Below are 27,336 nucleotides of genomic sequence, written 5' to 3' on the forward strand. Positions count from 1 at the left end.
TAGATTGCTTGTTAAAAGAAACAAACACAGGAAATGAAACTAGGTGAAAATAATTTCTTAATTTTGAGGGTGCACTAAGGTGGAGCAATCTTTACCAAAGATAAATGAAAATGTAAACACACTGATTTCAATCAAGAGCACTTTTCATAAGAATATTTCACTCACTAGTTGCTGCTGATGGCTCCCTGTTCCTTTTAGAGGTGTGTTACCCATTCTGGAATACACACAAGAGTTCAAGTGTTGCATAATTACACAAAACAGGGCCTATACAAGAATATCCTGTTTTGCTTCCTGTACACTCACTAGGGTGGCTCAGCTGAATCCTTGACAACATCTACCTCCATGAAGAAAACATCGAGACTCCTTGCTGATAGCAGTTTTTTTACCTAGAGCTTCTCAGCAGTTGGGCTGTTTAGCCCCAAAGTGTAAGCAGACAATCACCCTATTGTTTACTTTCTAGTCAGAAGGAGCATTACTGCTTTTCTTCACTGTCCACAGCCTCTGTAATCCTAGCAGTCATGTTCACTCAGCAGTAAGTCTAAATATGTGCTTCCCAAAGGAGTTTCAAATCCATGACATAGATTAGCATCACTGTGGTTTGATGCTATCTGTGACAGATTCCACAGTAATTAACATTTTAAACCACGGTCAATACTGAAATTATTTGACCACCACGACTCACTCTATCCCCCAAATCGTGAGAAATTAACAAATTTAAGGGGTATTATTATTATTATAATAAAGTGAATGGGCTGCAGAGGACAATGTATCTTTCAAAAACCCTGTCAGCATTGCTTCATCTTATTACATATCACTATATCTCAAAAAAAGGAGCGATTCAATTGTGTGATAGTGAATCACGAAACTTCACAAACATTCAAGGAACACACATGCCACTACAAATTAACCATTAGCACTGCATGGTATTCATCCTTTCTGTCACACACTGTGGGAAGCACGCCTTATTAGCATGGAAGCACGAAGCAATAGTATCTCAGTGTACTTAACATTCACTTACCTTGGAAAAGAGAGCACAAATTGCAGTCTTAAACAAACAAAAAAAAAACCAATCCCCAAAATGCTGCAGCTCTATTTCTTTCCACATTTAATCCTAGGATTTAAGAATTACAAAATTGAATCCTAAAGCCTTTTATTTCCCTTCTTCCAGTTCACTGTTTTTTTACAATGAAATGTAGTTTTTTGCATTTTAATCAGCCTTAATCATAAACAAGGCAGGCATCACAATTGCAGCTATTTCAGGGTTCTCTCTTACAAACTTCTTTTTTGGTTTTGAATTTCAATAGCACCCTCGACTGGGGGTCTTCCTGGATCCCAGATGTCGAATTATATGGCCTGTCCTATTCTTATAGCGGCAATCCAGTTCCCTGTTAAGTTTCACAGGAATCTGAATAGCTATTCTGAAATCACCCATTTCTTCCTGAATTGTATCACAACTGAACTTAATTTTGTCATCTTGAATATTAAGAAATAGTTCTCCTTGACTTAACAGTTTCTTAGAAATATCTGCTCTCTTTCTTTCTATCTCTTAGTAATGTGAAGCACCCTGTGCAAATCCTTAAAAAATATATAAAATCTACATTTAGCATCAGTGTTCCTGTTTGAGGTCCTGTGCGGTCTATAAAACCTTGAGAAAGGGGCCCACTTCCCATACCTATCCTACTTACATGCTGTTTTATTTAAGAATCAAGAGTACATTTTACAGCCACTTTGCCATCTTAAAAAAGAAGAAACATAAAAGTGACTTTCAGGGGGAGGGTAGACTTATGTTTTGTTTCACTAGCTTCTTTCAGAGTAAACTTGTAAAATAAAAAGATATAAATGCCAAACAATTTTGTAAAAGCTAATGCATCAGTAAACCAGAGCCTCCCACTGACCTAGAAGGAGAAATGGTATTTTAAACCTGTACTGCTTTAACATACGTTTTATACATATACAGATTTGAAATTTCATTTTTTCCAAGTGTAAGCCAACACTATGGAATCACACACATCTCAGAAATTACTCCTACCCACTCCTATTTCAAATAGTAACAGAGGCTTGCTGGCAGATAAGGTTAACATTGTGTAAGGTATTTGAACTAGCAGAGCAGTTCAGATATGTAACACAACACATCACCAGGACAAGTCATTGCCTTTGGCACCCCTGCTCATACTATTATTAATTATGCGTTTCCTCATCTTATTTAGTGTTTGAATGGATGTAAAAAACAAACAATGCTGCCCTAAAGGATCTTACAGCTGTACTACAGCCTGACATCTTTCTGGGATTGATAACAGAGGAACCAGTCCTACAAGTGACCTTTGTACATCCTCAAGACAATTTTGGTTTTGGATAGATTACATGGACAACTGTTATCTGGTTTGGGAGGGATCATTTCTTCAGAGGATATTGAGGGTCTCCGTTGAGCTACATGGAAGCAGTCATAACCTCCCTTGCTCTTACAAAAGAAAAAAATCTATTGAGACTCAACCATATCAGCAAACCATTGAGTTACTGAATAATCTCAGACTACCTGCAGACTCAGGCATATCTCTTTGCATTCATTACACTATGATTGTCATTCATAATTTGCTTTTAAATCATAAGGATTTAAACCTCTAAACTTGTAAGAGCTGAATTCTATCATCTTAGATAAGTTAGGAGCTGAAGTTTATCTAAAGTCATCTAAATTTGCCTGTAAAGTTATAGACTTGTAAAGTTAATCTGAGCTTGTACAAAAGTCTCAGCTCCTAACTTTAGATATGTTCCTAAAGTGACACATCTTTAAGCAATTCAATTTCCCAAGCAGTATGCTTTATTAGCGTTATCAAAAGGATGAACCAAACTCCCGTTGTTCATGCTGTACCAGTTTACAGCAACATCTGCTGGATAACCTAGAGCTGTAATAACAGAGACCCTGACATACTGAAGTGACAGAACAATATGAGACATGGCTATGGGAAGGCAAGGGTTAGATAAGGGGATAAGAGAAGGCTTTCACATCAAAGACTTTGCTTCACAATGACACCTACCCTTTGCTACTGCCTGTGCCATTGATTTCATGACTTGTCTGGGTTGCCAGTTCATCTAGAAGGCTCCCCAGCTTATGAGAGGTTGTATCAGAAACAATAAAGTCGATGGCAGTTTCGTATGCCTTGAGGGAAAAAGTAGATCCATACTCTAGGGAAAATGATAGAAAAACTGTAATGATTTTACTCTATTCAACAGTCATTAATGCTTTAGCTGGCATTAAGTGCACCTTGTAGTGTTAGTACCTCCAATTTTGACAGTCAAAAGTTCCCCCCTCTTTAAGACAAAGAACGGTTAAAACTCCACACTCACATTAGTAAGTCAGTAACCAGAATATTTGCTTTGATAGTCTTGTTGACACGCAATAGTTGAGGCAGTTTTATTTTTTTTTTCTTTTTATTATGGCAAGAGTATCTTTAGGGCAAGTCTCTGGGAGAAACACTATTAAATACTTAGCCTGGACAAAACCTTCACACAGAGAATTTCCAATTGCTTTTCAGCCATACTGTGGTTTATTGTTTGCTTTAAATCAGGCCATGGTCTAAGCTACATACCATGGTGTCTGTTAAAAAATCATTATAGTGCAATTAAAAACCAATGTTAAAGGTGGAATTCCCCCCTCCCCTCTCTCTGTATAACTGTGCACTTCCTCTGTGCTTCATGATTATCTGCACCAGCTCTGGTCAGGAGATACAGCTGTCATGAAACACTCAACAGATGGCAGTGGCTGGGTGACGCTCCATCCATTTTTGGATGCTCTACTGACATTTGAGCTCATGCCTTCTATAAATGCTGTCATGCCCCTGACTTCCTTTTAGCCAACACAAGCCTACAACGTACAGTGACAATATTCTCTTTCCAAAGGAATAGAGATAATTGAACTGCCCTTATGAAAAGCAATATAAAATACTTAAATTTAGTGTCCTTTAAAACTTTTAACCATTATAGATAGATATGGCTACAAAATAGATAGACTGATAAATTGGTAGATGGATCTCCTTTCTTACTGCTGTTTCATCCTTAAGCTATTTTATTCTTATAAGGCTCTTCAGAGATTGATTTAGCTTACAAAGAACAGCAATTTCTCTCCAGTTTTAGGAAACTGCTAGGAACTAGAGTGCTTTGAAAAGAAATTGATTAGCACAACTTCTTTGAAAAGAAAGGAAAACAGCTAAAAGATACACAGTATCTTTGAGCTTTTCAGGTAGTAAAGGCTGCTTAGCGTTTTATCTTAAATTAAGTTTTAAAGCTTACTCCCATTGCATTTTTGATACTGTTAGAGTCACATTGGAAGAAGCAGCAGCTTGTGGAATAGAAGACATAAGACTGCCTTTGTGTTTGTTTGGGTTTTTGTTTGTTTTAAAACAGCTGTATAATAGTACCATCTAACAATTGTTTGGAATGGAAAGACTGACAATCCCTGTACATGTCCCACATTTGTGCTTCTCAAGGTTCAATCCGGTCACTGTGGTTCCTGATACAAAAACAAACGAGAGATAAGAGATGGAGAGAGAAGAGGTGGATAAATTCACGTACTTAATCATAGGGATTAAGAAAGACTTCTTGGGAATGGAGGGTAGGGGCATTTTGTCCTGACCTAGGAGTGGTGGCTACATTTTTCTCATACTGTTTCCAGCACAACTCATTCTAAATACGGGATGTTCAGAGACTATCACTGCAAACATAGCTGATGGTTTTAGTGGCACAACACCTGATGATGCCCTTCACTATGAGGACTATTATTTTAATGTTGTTAAGAGCGATGTGATTTACAAGTTAATTTATACCCTAGTAGTGATGAAAGAAAATGTAAGGGCTACATCGCTTTGTCAACAGTCCTTGCTGAACAGCCAGGAGATATTTAACCAAGTACTTAGGTAAGCAAGACACACCTTCTCGTGTGATGAAAGGGAAACCAAAGTTAGGAAGTATGATCTAATTCTTCAAGCCTAAACTTAGATTTAACACTGGAAGTAATAGCAGAATGATGCCATGACTGTGAGGGTACAGTCAGAAGCAGGACTTAATCTACTGCTGAGTCGTAAAAAGTATGTTCTGTGTGAAGTTATGCAAGTTATTAAGATATCTTAAATAATCTTCATAGAAATTAACTTCCACAAACACAACTTATTATTTACTAATACTAGTAAATAATGTTTGGCTACTACAGAATACAGCTGACGGATGTAACTGCTTATACATTTCGAATTAGTCAAAGGACCTCCAGATCACTGCCTTTTCACTCTATCAGGTTTAAGGGCAATGACTGAAGATAGGCCAATTTCAATCACTTTTCATACTGTATTCCTTTCTGTTATCATCCAATGGTTAAGACAGTAAGAGAAAGGAGCACTCAGTCTATACCTGAGCCTATTATTAATCAGTAGGATCAATAGGATCTCAGCCACTTATTTTCAACATAAAAAAAAAAAAAAAAAACACTACATGGTTTGCCAAAAGCTTAATTTATTGAACATCTAATTCCCAAATTGCACCTCTAGAGGCAGCAAGCTACTAAGAGAATCTAAAACCAAAATCTTAACTTAGCACTGTCTATTGTTTCCTTTATTCTTGGGCTGCACAGTCAGACAACGTCCTTGCTAGATCAGGACAGTTAGATGTGGGCAACTAATCTGCACTAATCAGTTAACAAGCCTTTGGACCTCAGAGAGCAATGGGAACATACGTGGTTCAGGCTGGGCACAATCACATATATAACCGTATGTCTGAGCATTAGAAATGAAAGAGATGCTAATGCTGTGTACCAGCGGGTTAATCTTTCTTGCTGCTTAGAAGTCCTCTGGATTCTATTTTTACTATGCACCCATGCCAAGAGTGCAGACAGTGATTCCCATGAATTTCCGTTTTTAAGAGAGCACTCTTCTCTGATGCCCCTGCAAGTGTCAAAGAATATGTAATATATGCATTTATCATAGGTTCACATCCCCTTAAATACTTTCACTTATTTAAATAGTATTTACCTCATGTTCCAGAAAAGTATGTTCTCTAGCCATAGCCATATTATTTGTTATTTTTCCTGTTTTGTGCCATTGCATTCATTATCTAATGTATGAAGAGAGTGACGTAAAAAGTACAGTTCTTCGCAGCACTGGCTTTTGCATTTAGAAGCTCTTTTGTACTAGCTTCAGAACCCTGTATCTTACATCAAGAAAGAGGAGAAGGATACAGAAGAAACTATAGAAGGATTTTGAACTCCTTTCCTGTAACTTGTAAACTGAAGTTATGGAGAAGTCTGAAGTGCATCTGTGTATCCAAAAGTCTGGATAGCATTACTGTTTCATGCAGCACTTCCCATCCCATATGTTTATCCCACACAGTTCCATGCAGCTATATTACTGAGTGGAACATTGCTAGTGATTATAGTTGCATTCTGAGTTAAAAACCCAAGAACCACCTGTTACACACTTCATACAAATAACAGTATAACATTGAAAGTATTCATACAAATTTGAGCTGTAAGTCACCTCATAAGACAATAGTTTTCCTTGTGAAAAAAGGTAAGAGTAATCCTTTTCTTTTATATGTACATGACTTTGCCTTATTTCAGCATCATTAACTTAGGGAGTGGGCATTTAATATTTTTCTTGGCTTTTGGTATATATGAGGTTAGAGAAGTTTGAGCTGAGAGCTGTACGGTAATGTTTACTTCTTTTGTTATATCTTTCTTGAGCATATGACAATACAAAATTATAAAGGACCGACAGCACTGGGAAAAGCAGTAGCAAACAACCTGGAAACACGCAAAACAGCAAAGCTGAGCAAAAAATTCACACTGCAAAGATTCACAAGCCACAGCTGATCTGTTTGAGTACTGTGAGACTACACACAATAGGGAGCTTTCCAGTACTAATCTGTTCTGACATTTTATAGAAACTAATTCTTGCAGACAAATAAAGGTCTAGTTCGGAACAATTTTATTCAGGTCATCAGCATCCTTCCTGATTTGATCTGATTTTCAAATAGCATATGTTTTTCTGTCTGTGGTCTTCACATCCTGCATAAAAGCAAGATAAAACTAGCAAATGCAGCATTCACAGGAAAGCTAAGATATCAGGCAGGTACAAAATAAACAGATTCTAAGGCAGGACAATCACATAACAGGGACAAATTTGAACAAGAACAGAAATACCAATTTCTATATATTTGATGTATATATGTATGTCTATTCACACATATTGGGAATTTTTACAAAACATTGTTTTATCAGTTCTTCAGCTGGATTGATCATCAGTCACTGGCTGAAACACTGAAAAAAATGCTGTTTGAGGGTTTTTTTTGTGTGGCTTGAGTACTGGCCCTCCTGTCAGTGTTTCACTGTATTATTTTAAAGAGCAACTCTTCGCATGTGAGGAGACAGATGCTGGAGATTTAGGCAGGCCAACACACTACAGTACTTTTACTCAGCTGATATTTAATGATTTACCATTTAATGCAGTTCATCTTTCATAACCCTGGGTTCAAACAGAAGCAGTTGCTATTAGGGATGCAATGGTATTGAACTTCCAACCAAAGGCACAGGAGAGCTTCTTTTATAAATCTAGCTACTGGACCCATCTGGCTCTTCACTTAAGTACTGCAAATGAAGGAGAGAAATACTTTGCTCCCCATCAGTGAGGTCCTGAACAGAATGCATAATTATTCAGAATAAAGGCTTTCCAGTCAAAACTAGCTGCATTAACAACACATTCCCAAGTTTTGGTGGATGAAAACAATTTAACCCATCTTACTGTCTAAAGAACACTCTGATCAAATCAGAAGCACATAAAAAGAGGAATCATACTTACTCAAAATTGGTTTTAATATCAACATCCCCAAGTCTGATCACGAGGAAACTGGGCCAGTGCTTCTAAAACAATTTCTCTGGAAATGAAAGATTATTTTTTGCTTTACCTCCATTTTGAAACAAGAAGTGGGAGAGAGGAAAAGGAGAGTTTGTAGGACGCAGCAGAAGCTGATGTATGTTCTCTTTCTAGTAGAAGACTTGCCTTATCAAGGCAGGAGGCTTGCTGTTCCCCAATACCCCAGCTCCAAGTACTTTAGTTAAAGTAGTATTCCCCTCGTCCAGCAACTTAAATGAAATGCAAGCCTTTAGAAGTGCTTTCAGTTTTTCTTTCTATTACTTAAAAGCAGAAACCCTGCAAATGCTAGGAAAATGATCAAACAGGTTGCTTTAAAAAGACCTTTTAAATAAAAAAATCCTTTCCTAATGCAATAATCTTCTATTTTAATTTTTGTTCTTGTGAAGATCTGACAGAAAGTAGATTATGGCAGAACTACATTTACCTCCAGTTCCTACCAACATCTGTAAATTAGGATTTGCAAGAAAAGAAGTGGATTACAGATTTTCATTACAATTACAGGCTACAGAACAACAACTGTTGCCTAGTTATGATTATAGCTAATCCTTTCATTGCCCACAGTGGACCAAAGAAATTTTCATATCTTAACTGTAGAAGTAGGTGTCTTTTGTTATCAGTAGCTTTTAAAGCAGAGGTATCCAAGTACAATGCAATTTAAAAACACAGAAATCTACGTCAGGACTTACGTGCAACTTCACTTCTTTTTGGTTTCTCTCCACATCTAAGGATATGAACCTACTTTATAATTATTACAGGATTCAGTCTCAATATAGACTGTAATTTTGGTGATGTTATTTTTACTAATGAAAACTCTTCACAGTGTACGACAGCAAGTGTTGCTAGAATTTATGTCTGAATGCCAAAATTAGGTCTGGATGGGTTCTCCACTTTTTATTCTACCTGATATTGTTATTGTTGTAGCACATTGAGAGAAGTGGAGCCAATTTACCTCCCTTTTCCAATATTTACCAGTTTTCAGTCCTTCCTTTTTACTCAAGAATACTAAATCTAAATTACAGCATATCACTCAAAGATACAAAAATTTATAAGAGATTTGGAAAGAGGTTGGCTAAATCTAAAATTTATGCTGAATTAGCAGAACATTTTTTTTGTAGCCTAGAGAGATTTTCATAGGCATGGCTTTACTTCCAAATGTTGACTTCCCTTAAAAGCTAAACAGGATAACCACATACAACTCCTTGCCAAGCTTTATCAATTTTATATTTTCAGAATCAGGTTATGTTAAACTTGGCCAGTTTCCTTCTATTTTCTAAGCCTCTCCCTGTCCTCTTTTTCCCTTAAACTTCATCCTTCAGACACACATACAGACAAACAATTGGGGGCCAGAAGCTTATGCTATGTTTGTAGGAATCCTTGAGATGCTTGGTTGATTGTTTTCTTTCAAAGAGATAATACCTAATAAATATTCCACTTGATTCCACTTAGGAAGTGGCATTAAGCAGGAAATGGCCAGGAACTAGATTTATAAAGAGGTTCTATCCAGCACTCTCCATGTTTTTTCCCCTGGTAGCTTCCAAAACTCAGTACTCTAATTAAGAAATGACACTTCTTTGAATGCTTTTTTTGGTGTGAATAGCAGCTTCAACTGGATAGTTGTGGTGTAAGACACACTTATATGCCAGGGTTTGTAAACAAAGACTGCAGAAGAAAGCAGACTCTCTTCTCCTTCCTGTTGTTTCTTGGCATCCTAAGGGTCTGACACAGCCAATTCTTCCATGCAAGATGGGCTAAAGAACAGTTTAAGTCCTGTTTTAGTTATTCTTGTCCAAAATTTCCAAACCTGTTCAGGTGATCCCTAACTCCTGGAGCACCTCAAGTCTGGAGGCATTTGCAGGTTAGGCAGCAGAGGTCCACAGACACCAGAAGTTCGTGGGGTTTTTTTGTTTTGTTTTGGGCTTTTTATACGTGGCAGCCAGTGCTGAGATTCCACACAGGGAATTGCGATCTCTCAGATTTTTAGTCAAGGCAATCCATGAAGTTCCTTCCAAAGGAATTGACGCACTCTGATACCCTAAAGATTTCTAAATTTTCCTTATGGAGAAGGACTCCAAGCTATGAACCCCCAAATACTTCTCATGCAACAAAATGCCTTCTCAGTACTCATCCAACACTTTTATCCAAGGTTCTGTGAACTTTGATTGCTTTGGTGGTTGCTTAGCTTACAGAAATTTTGGTATCTTCTAGGTTGTGCTAGCCATGATAAAGTATATTTAAGTCATATTTTCAAAGGATTTTCAAAGCAGGTACTTTCCAGCTGCATAGCCAGACAGGCCTAGTAGATTTATCTGTTAAGTTAGTTGAAAGGGAAATAACTGCACTTGCCCTGATTATAAGTCACCAAAAACATGTCAGGGCTGAGGTCCAGTTATGACTTCCTCAGCAGAAAGACGCAAGTTTGTACCTCTCACAACAACTTGAAGAAAAGAACTGAGTAGAGGGAGTGAAAAAGCTGAAACTATTGGATAAGAGCAGGAAAAAAATGCTAGAGGGGTATAAATAGTTTTGCTTTTAAGGGCCTAGCCATTTAATTCCAGAAGATAAATCAGGGTTGCAAATGTCATCTGGAAAATAGTACCTAGGACCTGAATTACCTGTTGCAAACTAAGACACATAAGTACGTCCCTATCATATGAGTATGTGTCAGCTCACTCTGAGTATGTGAGAAGGCATCTAAGTGCTATGTCACCCGATTTGACACACATACCAACTGCTATCCTGTAACCAGGCCGTTGTTTATCAGGATCTCCTCCTATGCACATTTTATTCACATAAGCGTGCACCCATTTTTGTGATAGCATCAGTTTCTAGAGAAGGTGGGGGAAAGGAGAGAGAACATGTCACAGGAACATAGGCTATCAGCCTGGCAGAATAACTAATCCAGCCCACAATTTTGCCCCTTTCTTCCCAGTGAACCTTCAGACAAAGCAGCAGGCCAGGAGGATCTGGCAGGCAAGGCAGTCTACAGTGCATAGACCTGACCTAACTGTGACAGAGCAACTTATCTCTTCGCATGCTCAAATTCTTCTTCAGACACCTTCTCATTTGCTAATGTATTTGCTGTGTTGATTAAATAGTTTTGTAGCTGTAACAGAGACACTGTCACACTCCATAACCCTGCTGCACTGACACCCATGTGTGGGCATGCAAAACTGAGTTATTCCTTACTGCATACTCAAGTCTAATTCACTTTTCACTAATATCAGAGTATTTCTTGAACCTTTCAATACTCTTGCACTGTGTTATATTTTTGCCAGATGTATCTACTTGAACATTGTCCAAGTCTAATTTTTTGGTCTCTGTTTGAAGTTCTTAGGTCCTACTCTTAACAACTATTCCTCGGACTTTAGCAACATTCATGACATTTCCCTATCAAATATATATAATAAATTCACAGACTATGCTATTATTCTTTCCTCAAGAAAGCAAAATGGAATTACCAGCCCACTTTAATCCTTGTAAAGCCTTTCTAGAGACTTCACCAAGCCAAATGCTTAACCCTTCAGCCACATTTCGAAAAACATCTGTTTTTATTAATGTGCATGTGATTTAATAACACTGTTAGTGATACAGTTTTGATTTTTGTAAAGCACTTAGCCTCAGAAAATTCTCCAACACACTAATGCAAGCACATTAGAAAACATATATAGCATGTTTTTATAATGAATTATATCTTGTTAGGGTTTTTTTTTCTTAAACTTCTAATCACATTACAATTACGAAATTCATCCACTGCTTCACTACTTTTTCCCATGTTTTTCTACAATTAGATAATGCAAGTTGTCATAACTACCAGAATTACTTGACAGGTAGCATACCATTCCATTTTCTAGGAGAAAAAACAAGTCCTAATGAAGTCAGCTCAAAGTCTTCATATAATCACTGACCATAGACTGTATTTTCTTAAAATGTAAGTGTGCTAAGGTTCCTATGTGCTAAGTTTCTGCAGTTTTTTAATCAATAGAGAATTTTATTGATGTTATAGCTTTACTCAAGAAAAGTAAAGACAGATAAAATGGTGTTTAACATCTTAACATTTGGATTTACTCTCCTAGGTATTAACTACCGTAAGTTTCTGGTACCTCTCAAGGAAGAAATTACTCTACAGTAAGATTTCTTGGAAGTAAAGGGGAAATAGTCGTATTAAAGTTTTTGGCAATGACATCTCTTAAGAATGGCTATTTGGATCTTCATTTTAAAATAAAATGTGGCCTACGATAAAAACAATCTGATCTCTCAGTTTCCATAGAGGATCTCAGTTCTGTTGTTATCCCCTTCAAATATTAGATTCAACTCGTGACTTCAGTGAGAAATCTATGGACTTTGGAAGAGAAGGTTATCATAATTAAAATTGACTATAGGAAAAGAAAAATGCTGTCCTTAATTACACTTATGCAAAGTGTTTACAGGCTGAACAGAAGTCATACTTGTCAGTTTCTTATCAGATTGTTTCTAAAGAAGAAGCTAGAAATATTTGTTTGGCAACCACTTATTTTGTAATGAGGTCAACATGTTCATTTCATTTGTTTTCTCCAAGTAATACTTAGTCTCACACCTTCAACTAAAGGACAAAGACTATTATTGCACAATATTAGCAAGAAGCTTATGAAAATGCAGGACAGAGGTTACTTAACAACATAATACAATGGACAGAGGCATTTGACAACATGGAAAGCTAAAAGGTTTTTAGATAATGTTAAATATTTGATTACACAAAAGAAATATTATGTAAATATCCGTAAATTACTTGGCATAGCTGTATGTGGAATAATGTCTATTTAATCTGTGATTTCTCGTGCTACCTACAGTTGATAATAACTAGTATTGTTTTACTTCACTTAAGACCATAGTACTTTTTGGTTTGTGAGTCTCCCTTTGTTTCATATATACAAATTCCTGTTACCAAGAAATCAGGGTGGTGTCCTTCTTCAGTGGTGGATGGCAATAACTTGCTTACCATGTGTATTCTGACTGAGCAATGTCATTTGTGCAGTGGAAATTGAATCCAACAATTTTCATCTCTAGCTGGCAAAGTGTTACCTTGGAGATATTGTGATGTGATAAATGCATTATTGGTCAGTAGTGACTGGATAAAAGCAATATTGTCAGGCAGGCTTTCAGATGTAATATGAATGGGAGAATGAAGAAACCAAAACCAACTCAAAAGACTTTTTCCTTTCCTCGAACATCAGGTGTCAACCTCAATATGATGACAATAGGAAATACTTTCTATCTGTGATCGAGTAACAGTGATAGCTCTTCCTTTATTTAGGGTCCTTTCATCTTTTTAGATCAAGTGCTTTATAGGCTTTAGATGAAGATTACTCCCTCACATCCACCTACTGCTGACATGCAGTCAGCCTCTGGGATGCCAGTGAAGAGTGCCAGCAGCACCACATAGCAGGTTCCAGAAGGGAAAGTAAAAAAGAATTAATCCAGCTGAAACTACAGGGGAACAGCAGAAAGGACAACATAATGACCCAAAATGGAACTTGGCCAAGATACCAGGCTTAACAATCATGCAAGGAGCTGAGCAACTGTTACAGTTTAGTTTCGTGTCTCATCAGCCACAGTAAACCTAGCCAAAACACCACTGCTGAGCCCTGTGCTGATGAACTGATTTAGTACTCCTTTTGCTTCTGTAAGTGACAAGAGGTGTCATCTATTAATTTGCCAACAGCCCCAACTGCAACACTCAAGTCTCTATTGTTCTTCTTTCCAAGCTGCGCACAACTCAGTTTACTTAACAGAGTATGACAAAGTCGCAAGGCGGTATGGCTAAAGAGACAGGCATTCAAGAGGATAATGATCTGTCAGCAGGGCTGTGGCAAAAGGAATTTACATGACGATTAATCAATGTTTACAGCTCTTCTCATTTATGAGAATAAAGCACTGCTCCTACCTGCCACCAATTCTATGATTTTCAAGAAAGAAAAAAAGGAGCACTGATTTTTAGCTGAGGGATGGGAATATTGTACTGTACACTGTGCAAGTCCCCATTTTAGTAGGTATAAATCCACAGTTTTCTTTAGAGGGGGACCAATGTTTAACAGATGCTAGATGCAACATTTACACACTGCTTGAAGGTACTTGCATATTATGGTAAAGTTACCTGAGTAAAAAAACCCAAAACCCCCGAAAAACACACATTATCAATTTGCCTCCATGAGCTACTGCAGCTGTCATGATTCACGGTGATTTGAGAATTAAATAATCATTTCTTTCAGAGTTTCTCTAATTCAAGAAAGGAAGCAAGCGTGTCTTTTTAAGATGCAGCACACATTTAGAGGTGATATGACAGAACACACAGTGAGATCTGTACAAAGCAGGATTTGAGGAACTTCTTAATAACCTGAAAACCGGAACATGAGTTTAAAAAATCAACTTATTGATTTCTACATCATATTTACAAGAGCTAGTGTTGTGAAATATGAATTATAGCTTCCTATGCCTGTATAAGCCCTGAGCCCCAATGGGATCCATCCTAATGAGAACAAGCGGGTCAACACTGCTAGCTTCATTCAGTCATTTCCCAATAAGGATGATAGGTTTATACTCTGTGCCTGCCTAATGGGAGTAGCTCTCGCTTATACCTGTCTCAGCCTTTCCTGGCCACAGCACCCAGGTAGGTGGCAGTGCAGGCGTCAAAGCTCTTTTCTTGCTGTCATCATCCTTCCCTCTTCCTACCATGAGGGAGGCTCTGCCTCAGGGGCCCTGCACCACAAACCAACCTTAGGGTGGAGCAAATTCAGAATAAATCAATTACAGATGATAAAGTTACTCTAGATCTGCCCAACTTTCATTAAGACCGGAATCTCTCTTAGGACAAGCCAGCATGAAATAGGACTGATTTGGCACGGGTTTAGTAGGCAGATTTATGAGTTGGCAGTTTCTGTTTTCCTCTTTGCCTCATGGGGTTTGCAGTGCCTGGTTAGGAAGGTGGTTTCCCCGTGCCTCTGGGGAATGCTGCTCGCCTGCAAGCCTCACCTGGCTGCTTCTCAAAGGAGCAGCCCCTTTGCCCGCCCTTCCCTGTGATAAACTCCTCCGTGAACATGGAGTCAGGGCAAAACGACGGCAAGTGACAGTGACTGAACCGTATAAACATGCTGACAACTGATTCAGCAAAAATAAAACAAGACTCAAATAGCTCTTCTGCATAATTCCCGATTTGCATAACCAAAACGGTGGCAAGACTCCAGCCACCGTTTGTTTCCTGCAGCAGCAAGAATAATTCTGTTTGGAGCGCTCCTTTGCCAATGGGAATTTCAAAACTCTGCGGGGCACGCGGGAGCCTGGGCAGCCGCTCAGGCTCACAGCCGGCCGCCGAGCAGCAAAGCCTCCCGCCATGGAGGGGCAGCAGGGTTTTGCTGGAGCTGCTCCTCAGCAGATTCGCAGGAGCACAGGCAGGCGGCGAACGGCCACAACAGGCAGCGGGGGCACCACATGGGACAGACCCGAACCGGAGACAAACCACAGTGCGCCAACTGCGGTCAGCGCTTCACCTGTGAAACCACCTCAGCTAAAGGAAGGAGGCATCCCAAGGTGTAATAAAGCAAAAACGGATGTCTCTTGCTAGACAAAACTCAGTGAACCACTAACCTTGAACGGAGAGGTTACTGAGATTATCTAATACTATATTGTGATTTCTAAAGCATCTCTAAATTTTGGGCAATAATTACCAGCTCTGTTCTGACAAAAATCGAACAAACACGGAGGCTATTTAATCATTTTGCCTCCACTGTCTACTGGTCTAGGCTGTGCTTCTCTGCAGTCTTTAGCATCTCCTACTCTTTAGTGAAATCTTACCTGCAAATCTCCAGCTCTCAGAGAGCTTTGCTTTCGTAAGGGTTTGGCTCTTACAAAACTGACAATGTGTTTTGGGTTTGGTTTTTTTTTTTTTTTTGGTGGTTTGTTTTAATTTTTAACATTACAATTTCCAAATGATCCAACATGAAAATTAATGTTGCTTTAAGAATAACAAATCAATGCCAGCAAGGCAAATATTGTGGCATTACCACGGCTGGAAGAGACTCTTCTTGTGAAGCCAGGACGGTTGCGGACTGCTTACAAAGCCATCAGGTTGCATCTATGCAGAGGTTAGTCTGATGCTTATCTGAAAGCAGAATTTTAACTCTGTTCACATATAGGTCGAAGTAAGTTGAGTTCAAATATGACCATTTTTCAGGGGGTGCAGATGCATGCCCTGTTTGGCCAAGCCTTCTTTAAGCTGCTTTAAATTATTTAGTGAACTCAGTTTAACAGAAAACTATTATTAGATTGGTGATCCTATTGCCTATAAAGTAGTTGGAAAACATTCTGACGTGCGGAAATAGACTCTACAACTCGGAAAGTTGTAAAGTAGGTATGTTTATTACGCGTATGTGCACGGGAGATCGCTCCACAAACGTGCACACCGTATGGCAAAACAAGAACCAATTTATAATGCAAAAGCGTACATGACTCATCACCGGATCATAGAACGGTCGTTAACAGTTCTCATTATCTTAACTGCTCCTTCTAAGGTCGTTACTCACAGACAATAGTTCTGGTAACAGTTCCTGTTACCTTTATGGCTTTAGATGGCTACTTATCTATAGGATTCTCGCTTGTGACAGAGCTTCAGTATTTTGCTAAACTATTTGCTGTGTTGCAATGCCCGACTAAGTGTTATTTTCCATATTAATTCCTGCTAATTACAGTAGAAAATTTTAGCTCCACACAATAAACCTAGAATAGGCCAGTTCCTGCTATTTCTACCACGGTCACTACAGCAGAAGACATTTGCAAAGTCATGATAACATAACTGTCTTGCCTGTATCCTGCTCTCATTAATCCAGTTCTCCTGGACAATAAATGAAGGATTTTTAAATATTTTTTTGTGTTCAGAGAAGACCTTGCTTTTGTGCAGATTCTCAAGACCTCTTTTATGTGAGGAAAAGGGAGATAGGTTGAGTTTTCTTCTTCAGCCAGAGGCAATCTGTAGTAGTATTTCTCTTTTAGTTTTCCGAGAGCCAAGATGAAACAGTCTTGAAAAGACATTGCCTCCTCTCCATGCCTACTGCACTGAAGCCAGATACTGTAACAAAATTAAAAACAGTATTGGACTATCTACTCCCAATCTGTATGGGCTGATTGGCTTTTCTTTCAAGTTTCTGCATTTTTAGGATTTCTACTAAAATTTAGGATCAGGTCAGTTGTATACAAAGTGTTCAGGTTTACTGACCTTTCCTTTTTAGAGTGGCTGATGTTCTCTTTTCGCTGTGTATACACTCTTTAACTCTTGCACCCCAATCTCCAGTGCTTAGTCACAAAGGGCTGTCTATCTCCACTCCTCGGGCAGAGTGCTTCACAAAACCAACCCTGATTTGTATAGCTGAACCTTTCCCCCTCTTCTTTCCCCCAAAGCTCTTTGCACAGTTTACATTGCATCTTCCCTGACTAGCTGGTTGTCTGTACCCTCAGCATTATCCCGTCAAAGCACACGTGCGCCGGTACTTTCCATATTTCCCTTGACTAGTAATTTCTGAGGAAGGATCCTGTCGTGGGATATCACTTCTTTTGCTTGTTACCCCACCTCAGCTGTCCTACTTGAAGAGTCTGGGCTTGGAAACTGGAAACATAGGCATGCCTGGGGAGGTTGTGCGCATCTTCACTCTGACACCACACCCTCCTCAAGGTCAGCATGGGTCCCACCACATGGAAGGGGTGGGGGGGGTGGGGGGTGGTACTAAAAGCATAGGAAACAGCATTTGGCTGTCTGTGCGCCCATTGTGTGTCTCCCCCTGAGCCACCCCACTCACTGGGTTGGTCTCTCGTCCCTTGCTGCTACTACCTCAACTTGTGAAAATAAACGTCCTCTGAGATTGCAAACTCTGCCCCTCCAATCCAAAGCAACAAATCTCAGAAGAGAAGGGAGTGGGAAGCAAAGAAGTGATGGAGGGAGAGAGGCAATGGCTGATGGAGTTCCTTGGGACTTCCTGTGCCCTTATTTTGAAAGATTCCAGGTCCCCAGAGGATGCCTTTGCCGTACTTCTATGGTTTGGTGTCAATTCTTAGTCCAACTGAGAAAATGAATGTCAGAGCCTCTGAAGTAGTTCAAACAAACCTGTAAGATAATGATAGTGGTGACTATTAGGGTAATGAAGATGCTTCCATGAGAGCCATGAAATATATCCAAAATTTCCTGTTTAAAGTTAGCATGGATGACCAGTACTTCTGATGGGAGAGAAAGACAAGATAATGATTCAAAAGAATTGAGGAAAATAATTTAAACTCAAGTATCAAGATTGAACTCCACCAAGTGTTTTTATCAGTTGTCTGTCAGTTTCTGAAGGACAGTCACTAACACTGAAAGGAGAGCCTGAGATAAGAGACAGGCAAAACCCAGTTATATTAACATTAGATGTATGTGTGTGTATTTGCACATCAATGTGTGTAAGTACATGCATATGCATTCACATACAAAACCCAACGCAGTAAACTCCTGCGTTTAGCACAACTATCTAGTGAAGAGGTTTTTTTTTCCAAGATTCTTAAGTAAATGCACTGACAATGCATCTTAAGTAAATGCTGACACTTTGTGTTTTTTACATTTAATTAGCATAAAATCTTTGGAGCCCTGCTTTCTTATCTCTATTATCCAAATGTGGGAAAGAAGCTGAAAGCAGATTTCTAACAGCCAAATAAGTATGACCAATATAAACGATTAGAAGATTTTTGTGTTCTTTAAAAGCAGAAATTATTAGGGGAAGATTATTTAGATTTCTTTTAACGAAAAAAAACCTCTAAAGCCATGAAAATGTCTGTTAAATGTGAAGCAAAGTGAATATTAATTTGAACTCGAAATAGCAGATCTACTATTTCTTTATTTCTGAAAAAAAAATCAGAGGTAAGAAAGTGAAATAATTGGAAATTCTTTATTTGCTAAGAAATACTGCTTCTATTATATAGACACCAAGTTATTTTCTCTGTTTACACATCCATAAACACTTATTCCTTTTTTGGATCTTACTTTGGCTGAAGAAGATATATGATCCATAATATAATTTGTTGTGGCTTGACATATCACATAGATGAATACTTTGATCCACATTAGCTAACCCTGGAACACATTTTTGAAAGTTACTGCTGACTTTGATATTCTGCCTTTATATCTTCACCAAAGCTAGCACTGGCTTGAAGCTATTCATAGAATGCCCTTGGATAATGTGATAGATGGTACATGAATTCAGCCTATAATCATTTTGGAGGCAGTAATGACAAAAGACGACTGTCCAGATCCTGGACTAGTTATGGCTCTTTTTTTTTGTTAAAGAAAACTGGTATCCAGTGTTCATTTTCTTGCTGCTAAAATAGCCACGGAATAAATCACACAAAGCTGCCGTCTGGTTGTATCTGTAGCAGCACGCATTTACTGACCAGAAAGAAAAATTGGAATCCAAATACACTCCAGTCCCATTAGTTAAACTCTCAATAAAGTAGTAAAATGCAACCGCAACCATAACTTTGTTGATATCTTAAGCAATACTATATTGTTATTAATAAAATGGCTTAGTATTTAGTCTAACTAGAAACTGAAGATATAGATCCCGACATGTTATTCCTTATAGCTGTTAAGACCAGTAGAAAGGTTTTGAGCCATCTTTGAGCTGCATCTTTTAGAAGAAGTAACCCAGTGAGAAAGAAGGGAAGGAGACTTCAAGCCACATCTTACAAAAAGCTGTTCGTATTTTCCTAGTGCAGAGCTAAGCCAACTTCAATTTACAGCAACTCTTGAGGATCTTAAAAGAAAGCTTTGCACACCTCTGTGGTCAACACATCATTACAAACACCCACTGTACCATTAGTGCCAGAGTAAGATAAGGAATAGTACATCTTTTGTCCCACTCCAACACTGCTTTACTCTGGGAATACCAGACAGAGTTTTGTCCACAGAAGAGCTCTTTTATAAGGACAGGAAGAAATAAAATAGCCAGATCACCAAAGAGACTATCTTCTTGTAAGGAAGAGTCCGTCCATAAGGCACAATTTGAACTGTTTGAGTGCAGATTTCAGAATATTACTCACATGCAAAATTAAATTTAGCCAAATAACATAATAAAAAACAAAACTGCGAATCCTTTTGCAGTAGGGCAAACAAGATAAATTCAAAAAATGCCATTTGGTCAGACCATACCCTCCCAATCCATCCAGAACAAGTACATTCACAGCAGACAGTGCAAGGGATAGAAAATACATGGCCTTTTTCTTCCAGATGTCTCAGAGAAGAAAATAATGAGGCATAGGAAGACAGATTTATGCCATTTCATGAAAACAGTGTTCTCTTTCTGCCTCTCTTAGATTTGTTTTACTTCTAAGAACAAGAAAAAAAAGTCACTCGACTTGACAAAAAGCTGTTCACCAGATACACAGCATTAATCAATGAACTGGGAAGACAACTAGATTTCAAGGAACCTAGTTTTACTCTGGCCATTTCTGCTAGTTATTTCACCTCTCTGTGCCTCAGTTTCCTGGATTACAAAGTAAGATTAAGTCTTAGAAAGCCATTTTATGTCCAACGAATGTAAAGTGCTATTATATTAATGTTATAATTGGAGGAAAGTCAGCAAGTTTTGACCTTTTAATACCAGCCTTCAGAAAAAAAGGAAAAAAGGACAATTGTCTGTTTATTTGACAACGTACTTTGTACCTTTTACATCTCAATAAAAATACAGAAGCAAACCTGGTTTTGATACATGTGCGGTATTGCAATCCCTTGCTGCTGATAGTACTTTTTAATGTTAAGAGCCTGTTGGCTAACTTATGTTTCCTCTGGGTGTGTTCCCATATTCTTCTCCTCTTGGGGAGGCAGGCTCTTGTTGCTGCTCAGATATGTATCCCACATCTTGTAATCATTAATGTACTCAGGGGAAAAGGAGGGGGCAAGAGGACGTTGTTTCAAAGTATGTTTCTGCCCAATTCATTTTGGCTTAATTTGCAGACCAAAGCAGAGCTCTATCGAAGCACGTCCTTCCTTAGTCATTTATCATGCTCCCCCATCCCCACTACTGAGCTGAGATACTAAGCAGTAATAACGCAGCTTTGGATAGATTAGTAAGTAATTTCTCTGCTCATTCTTATCCTAATTTTGTTTGCATTTGGAAACTTTCTTAATTTTTACAAGTATGAGTGGATTGACAACATGAAAGTAACAGAATTATTAAGTTGCTGCTTTGCACGACAACTAAGTGTACGGAAAGAGAGAATATGCCATTACTGTCTTTTAAAGTGCAGGCAAGAATCTAACTTAAAGCTTCCCAGTATAGACGAGTAATAAAAGAAAAAAAGAATTGCCATCCCTAGGATGATGGGATAGAAACAGTGTCAGCCAGTCCAGCCCTGGTAAGGGTAACAGACAAAGTAGCTGTTTTCTCACACCCCTCAGACCACTTTTTCCAGGGACAAGTCTCATTTTTCAAGGGCTCTGGGATAGACAAAGTAGCAGCAAGGCCTTGGCTAATTTTGCTGCCTCTGGCAATCTTCTGGCCTAAGCAACCACCTACTTTGGCTTCGTGGCTCTGGCCCTAGGGAAAGCTACATTAGGAAGGGCTGGGAATGTGGCTGGTTAAGATTTTCAAGGCTGGTGCTCAAATGCATGACAGAAAAGCTTCAGAGAAGTCCAGGGCTACCAGAACTAGGGCACTAAGCCAGGCAGACCTTTTGGTGTCTCATACTGCTGAGTTATGAGGGCAACTCCTGTGCCAATTGTGTTAATCTGTTCCCCTGCTCCCTGCCTTGCTCTGTTTACTCTTGGTGACATGTATATATCCCTCCCATTAGGCAAAAAGGTTGTTTAGTAATGATCTTGAAAATATAAAAAAAAAAGGTACTTTTAAGACCAGCTCCCCCCTCCCACCAAAACCAATGCACTGCAAAGATCTACTGTAAAAGTTTTTGTTGAACTGAGCCTCTGTGCTCTTGTTTGCCAATAAATAGGCTTGATTTTCTTTCCCTTATATGATGCGTTTACCCCAGTAACATGAAATACAGTCAATAAATAAACCAGAGGGAAAAATTACAGTCCTTTAAATTAAACCAGAAAGATTTTACTGATTGCTTATACACTGTGCACCGCATCATAGAAAACAGGCAACTACTTTCAGAATATGTCTATTCTGAATATGTAGTTATTAAAACTGGTTTTATTTGCTTGTGCATTTTACTACTCGAGTGAATTTTAGAGTGACTGACAATTGATTCTTACATCTTACCCCAGCAGGTCTTTAGAAACTGGAACTACATGCTTCCCATAAAATGTCTTGAATATTTCCCCATAAGGAAGACCTAATGTTTCTGATAAAAATCATGGCAATTATAAAGACAATAGGTTTACATTTCTTCAAATACGATCTGAACTTCTGATAATTTGAGGAATCTCCCTCTCTATTTTTGTGTTCACAGCCTGTGCCAGATCCTACTGTGTACAGAAACTTGCTAGTGTTGTCCTGTGCTTACTCCAAAAGCAGAGCAAAACAAAGCAATAGCTTTGTGGAATTGCACTACTACCCGTTTTAGCTACTCCCAATGCAAAACACTAGCTGGCACTGTCTGGTACTACTAAAAGAGCAGACAGCTGCCCAACCCCCTTTTCCTTTTTCTTCCTGCTGTTATGTTACACCTATCTGTATACCATCAAGTCTTTTTGGACTTGTAATAAGATTTGTGCCAGACTATGTTTCTTGGCTTTAACAGTTAGCTTCCTTTCCAGAATATACATGCTGCTTCACACATACTTTTATTACTGACATCATGAGAATACGCCTCTACTATGTTTAAATTTGGGTGTTAACCTGATTTTGCTTCTTCCATATGTGGGTGATGTGAGACTGTAAGAAAGCAAATTAAGAAGCTGTTACCTGCTTGAAACATTTCCCTCTGCCCTTTCACAGGGGAAGTGATAATCATGTGAAACAGCAGGCAGCCTCCAGCCAGGACAGTTTTCCAGAAATCTGAGTTTCCATGTATTTGAATAATATCGCTGATGAAATCATATTGACTTTCCATTTTATTACATGATTAAAATACTACCAGACACAAAAATAGTGTCCCCCCTCAACTTAATGCTTGAGTTTCAACTGGACATGCTAATAAGCAAGTTTTTGAAATAACCATTAACAGTTGTAGGTTCTTGCAAAGATACATCTCATCAGGACTAAATAACAGATATTTCCAAATGTTGAACAAGCAAAGATATAAAGTGGTCCCTATTAATTAGAGCACATTTAAAACTATTACTGTTGCTCCCTATGAACTTCTCATGCTATGAGAGCTTCTAAGACAGGGTAGGAAATAAGCAGTATCTTGTATAAATCCACATTCTACTGAGTGAATCCAGATGAGGACTCAGACATTCATACACAAGATCCTGGTGTTTTTAATGAGCCATACAGGAAGGTTTATTTAGTTTATTTCCATTCAACACTCCCCACACAGACCTTTTCTGAGGATCCTACTACTGAGATCCCAGAATGGGCCTTTTATATATCACATACTGCAACCAGGTAAATCCAATCTGTATATTCCTTAGATCACATGATTTATGGGGTCAAGCCTGGATCAGCCAGTGGAAGACTAAACTTCTACTTTCTTGCAAGAGAAGACTATAATTCCATACAAACAAAGTTTATTAAAAGGAGGAGATATTTTTCTCCTGTCCTTTGGAGAGCTACCCCATGAACTTAAGGACACAGTCAATCAGCTGTTTATAGGTAAACGAAGCTACTTCTAAGGCCATGATTTAACAACATGAAACAGCTTAAATTCTGTCATCCTTGTATTAACCTTTCCCTTCCCCAGCTCTCTATTCTAAGAAAATTCTGTCAAAAAATCTAGATCAGTTCCCACGTTCAATTCTCTCATGCTGATACTAGTACAGCTGAGAGAGGAAACTGCAAAGGCGTAAACAGACAGCAAAGAACAGCTAAAGACTGTTTACACTGATATTGACTGCAAAGATTTCATATTGAAGTACAGCCTAAATTTAACTTCTTATCCTGACTTTAATCTGAACCAGCCACCCTTCTTGTGTCTGCAAAATTCAGGAAATGTCTCAGATTAAATTCACTCCCACAGAATTCTCAAACTCTAATTCTCTCTGGAACAGAAGACCTGTAAGAGTAGCCCTTTTGATAATGACTTCACATTTCTTTCTCCAGTAAATTATGGCAGAAGCAGCATATGAAAACAAGAAAGACTGTTTAAAAGGAAAGCACATTATTCCCATACACTTGAAATTAATAAGTGAGTACTGGGTTAAGACTTGGAATAATTCTGCTCTGCATTAATATTCAGGATTTTCCTTTTACACGCACCACCTTGCCTGGTGAATACCCAATTCCTCAAAGTCAGCCAAAAATTTCAGTATTTCATTAACTTGTTTCCACAAATTTGTGGGGAGGAAAAAAAATTTAATTGCAAGATATAATATGAACTATTAATATCAAATATTAGCATTATGATGAAAACAGCTTGTTTGAAGATTGATATTATGTTCCATTACAAACAATACAGTCTTTTTATGGTGGAGTAGCTAAAGACTGTGGAGTAATGCAGATGAATAGGGCACTAGAAGCTTGCAGGATCCCCAATAAAAAATGGGTTATGGAAGGACTGAATGCTTGTGGTTCACAGGCTATTGGCTGTAGCATAATTCAAGAATAAACTGAGCCAGTACTAGCTGTGCTATGCCACAGCCTTTCTTTAAGAAGAAAAGACTAGCTGGAACCCAGTTTGGATTTAAATAAATTGAAATTTGCACCCATTTAAGATCTTGTCACAAAGCCAGAACACATGTCAGAGAGCAGCATGTAATCTCAGAGGTGTTACAGTCAGTCAATATTGATCACAAGAGACGAGATAGCTCATCATACATTTTAATGGAAAACACAGGAGTCACAGTTCAAAGAACCATGTTTGAAAGGATAATATTAGATAATTCTTCCTATCTATAATTAGTGTAAAGAATCTCAGTTAAATCAGCTTCCTCACCAGGTAGGCTACTCTCCTCTTTCTCCTTGCTGCCCGTTCCCCCTAGTAAAAAAAAACAAACAAAACACCACACAAAGCCAAAAACCACATGAAAATTCCTCTATATATAAATTCCCAAATCCTGCAGCTTTAGAAGACCTTCACCGTTTCATCCATCTTTGTATTACAAACTCAAAGGCAGAACTAATAAAAAGAAATCAAACAAGACGATGCTATCTGTTCCCCACTGGACTTCGAAGTACTTCAGCTCAACCACAGACCCACATCACATTACTGGGCAAGGCTTCTCAAATAACTCACTCCTTCAGGGAGGAGAGAATAAGTCTTCTGTTGCAAATTTACCTCTTGCTTATTTAATGCAGATTGCTAAACCCAAATACGGCACTTTTTGGAATGTGGGATTAGTTCTGAAATGCCACTCTAATATAGATAATTCTTTCTTGCCTCCTTGAGGGTTTATCTGCCAGGCTAGACACTTTGTTAGCATTAAGTTGGTCTTCTGGCATTTGTGAGTAGAAGTTGGTGAAAATAGATGAGACTGGGTTGCAGAAGAACCCTAGGGGAGTAAAGTATTATTGGATGGCATGTGAAAACTCAATTAAATTTATGCCAAATCATTTTCAGCATATGAAAAGAAAATCCAGAGCCAAATGTATGAACTCCAGTTCTCTAGAACTATCAAACTTCTTTCTTAGGTGTGTTTCCTTTCTGTGCAGTACAAATCTTCAATTCTCCAACTCCCAAGAGAAACCAGAAAGCACAAATCCAGAGATAATGACTGAAGTCAGCATGCAAATAATGTGCTGATAAATTGGTTTAGGGCTACTGTAATGGCTTAGATTTTATCATAATCAATTAAGCAACTAGGTAGAAGCATATAGATTTAAAATATAGTAGCAATCATATTGATGTCTGCCAAATAAGCACTGTTTGCTTTATCCACACATTGAGAGATATTGCCCTTACTTATGTACTGAAATATTCATAATGTGTTGATTTACCTTTGGTTTGACTTTATGATAAGACCTGAGATTTTTTTCCGTGAAAACAAAATTGTTTCGCTATAATAATTTGATTATATGATACTGTCCTGACGCTCAAACTCCAGCTATTTAGAAATGAAACAGTATTAAAATATTGCATGTATTTTTCCTGTATCCATGCCCAGATCCTTAAAGCTAGCAGTTATTTACAAAAGCAAAATAACAGCACATTAATTAGCTCAGGAAGCTATTCATTTTCATACTAATAACTGTACTGAATATCATTTTTTTTATTCAGAAATTTGTGATAGAAATATACTTTCTGCAGTGAGAAAGGCCATTAAGACATTTCATTTGTAAAAAAAAAATCTGATAGCTAGGAAGAAAGTAAAATATTCTGTTACTCAGGTGTCATGAATGCCTTTTAAATAACCTGGAAAAATAATCCTCAACTGAATTTTTGAAAAAAGTCTTTTTCGAAATGTACCTTGATTTGTGCATTCAGTTCAACTGTGTAAATATTATTTTCCAATAATTAAAGACACTATAGAAAGTTATTTCCAAAAGTTGTAACTGTTTATATTACAAACACAGATCCAAGTTTCTAAATCACATCTGAATTCAAATTTTACCTTAACTGCTCTTCTAAAAGAGAAATTAACTACTTGTTTACTTCCAGCTTTCATGCATCTGAACCAAAAGAATAGCTACTTGTCATTAAGTTTGTCTTTCTGACAAAGCATGCCTAACTCTTTCCCAGAAAATACTAAGAGTGAACCAAGCCCCTGTCTCTCAGTCTCTTTAGCCCAGATTTTTGGGCAAGTTGCACGCATGGAACTCCAAAGAAGTCAGACCATGCGCATCTATGGCATCTCTGAAAACTAACAAAGCCTTTGAGAAAGCTGACCTTAATCTTTTATAGGCTTTTTTTATGAAGTTAATAAATGGCAAAACTTCTACTTCTCCTGCAAGCACTGAAGCATCTATAAATCACTATTAGAAGCATCATTTTACTATAATCATATAACAACTGACAAGAAAGCCTCATTAATATTTTGGTGTTGTTATTGCCATTCTGTTTCTTGGTGAAACAGGCAGCACAGTACTGTTCTAAAAAGAAGCCAAATTCTTCTAAAGCTTGAGGTACTGGATGCATCAGTCAAGACTTGTTACCAATGCAGAGCTCTTCCTGCAGATGGTGCTCCCCAAGACTTGCACTGATCCCAGGTTAATGCCACCTCACAAAAGGAATAGGGGTGGCCCCACCATGTGGGTGCTCCTCACAGCGGTGCCCAAGTGCAAGAGCAGCAGGACATGACTTGGAGACAGATGGAAAGCCTGAAGAGCTGAAAACTGACACATTGTTTCACTCATTGGGATGCATGATTAAAAAAAACAAC

The sequence above is a fragment of the Tauraco erythrolophus genome, chromosome 10, assembly GCF_009769465.1.
Source record: "Tauraco erythrolophus isolate bTauEry1 chromosome 10, bTauEry1.pri, whole genome shotgun sequence".
Classification (NCBI taxonomy): Eukaryota; Metazoa; Chordata; class Aves; order Musophagiformes; family Musophagidae; genus Tauraco; species Tauraco erythrolophus.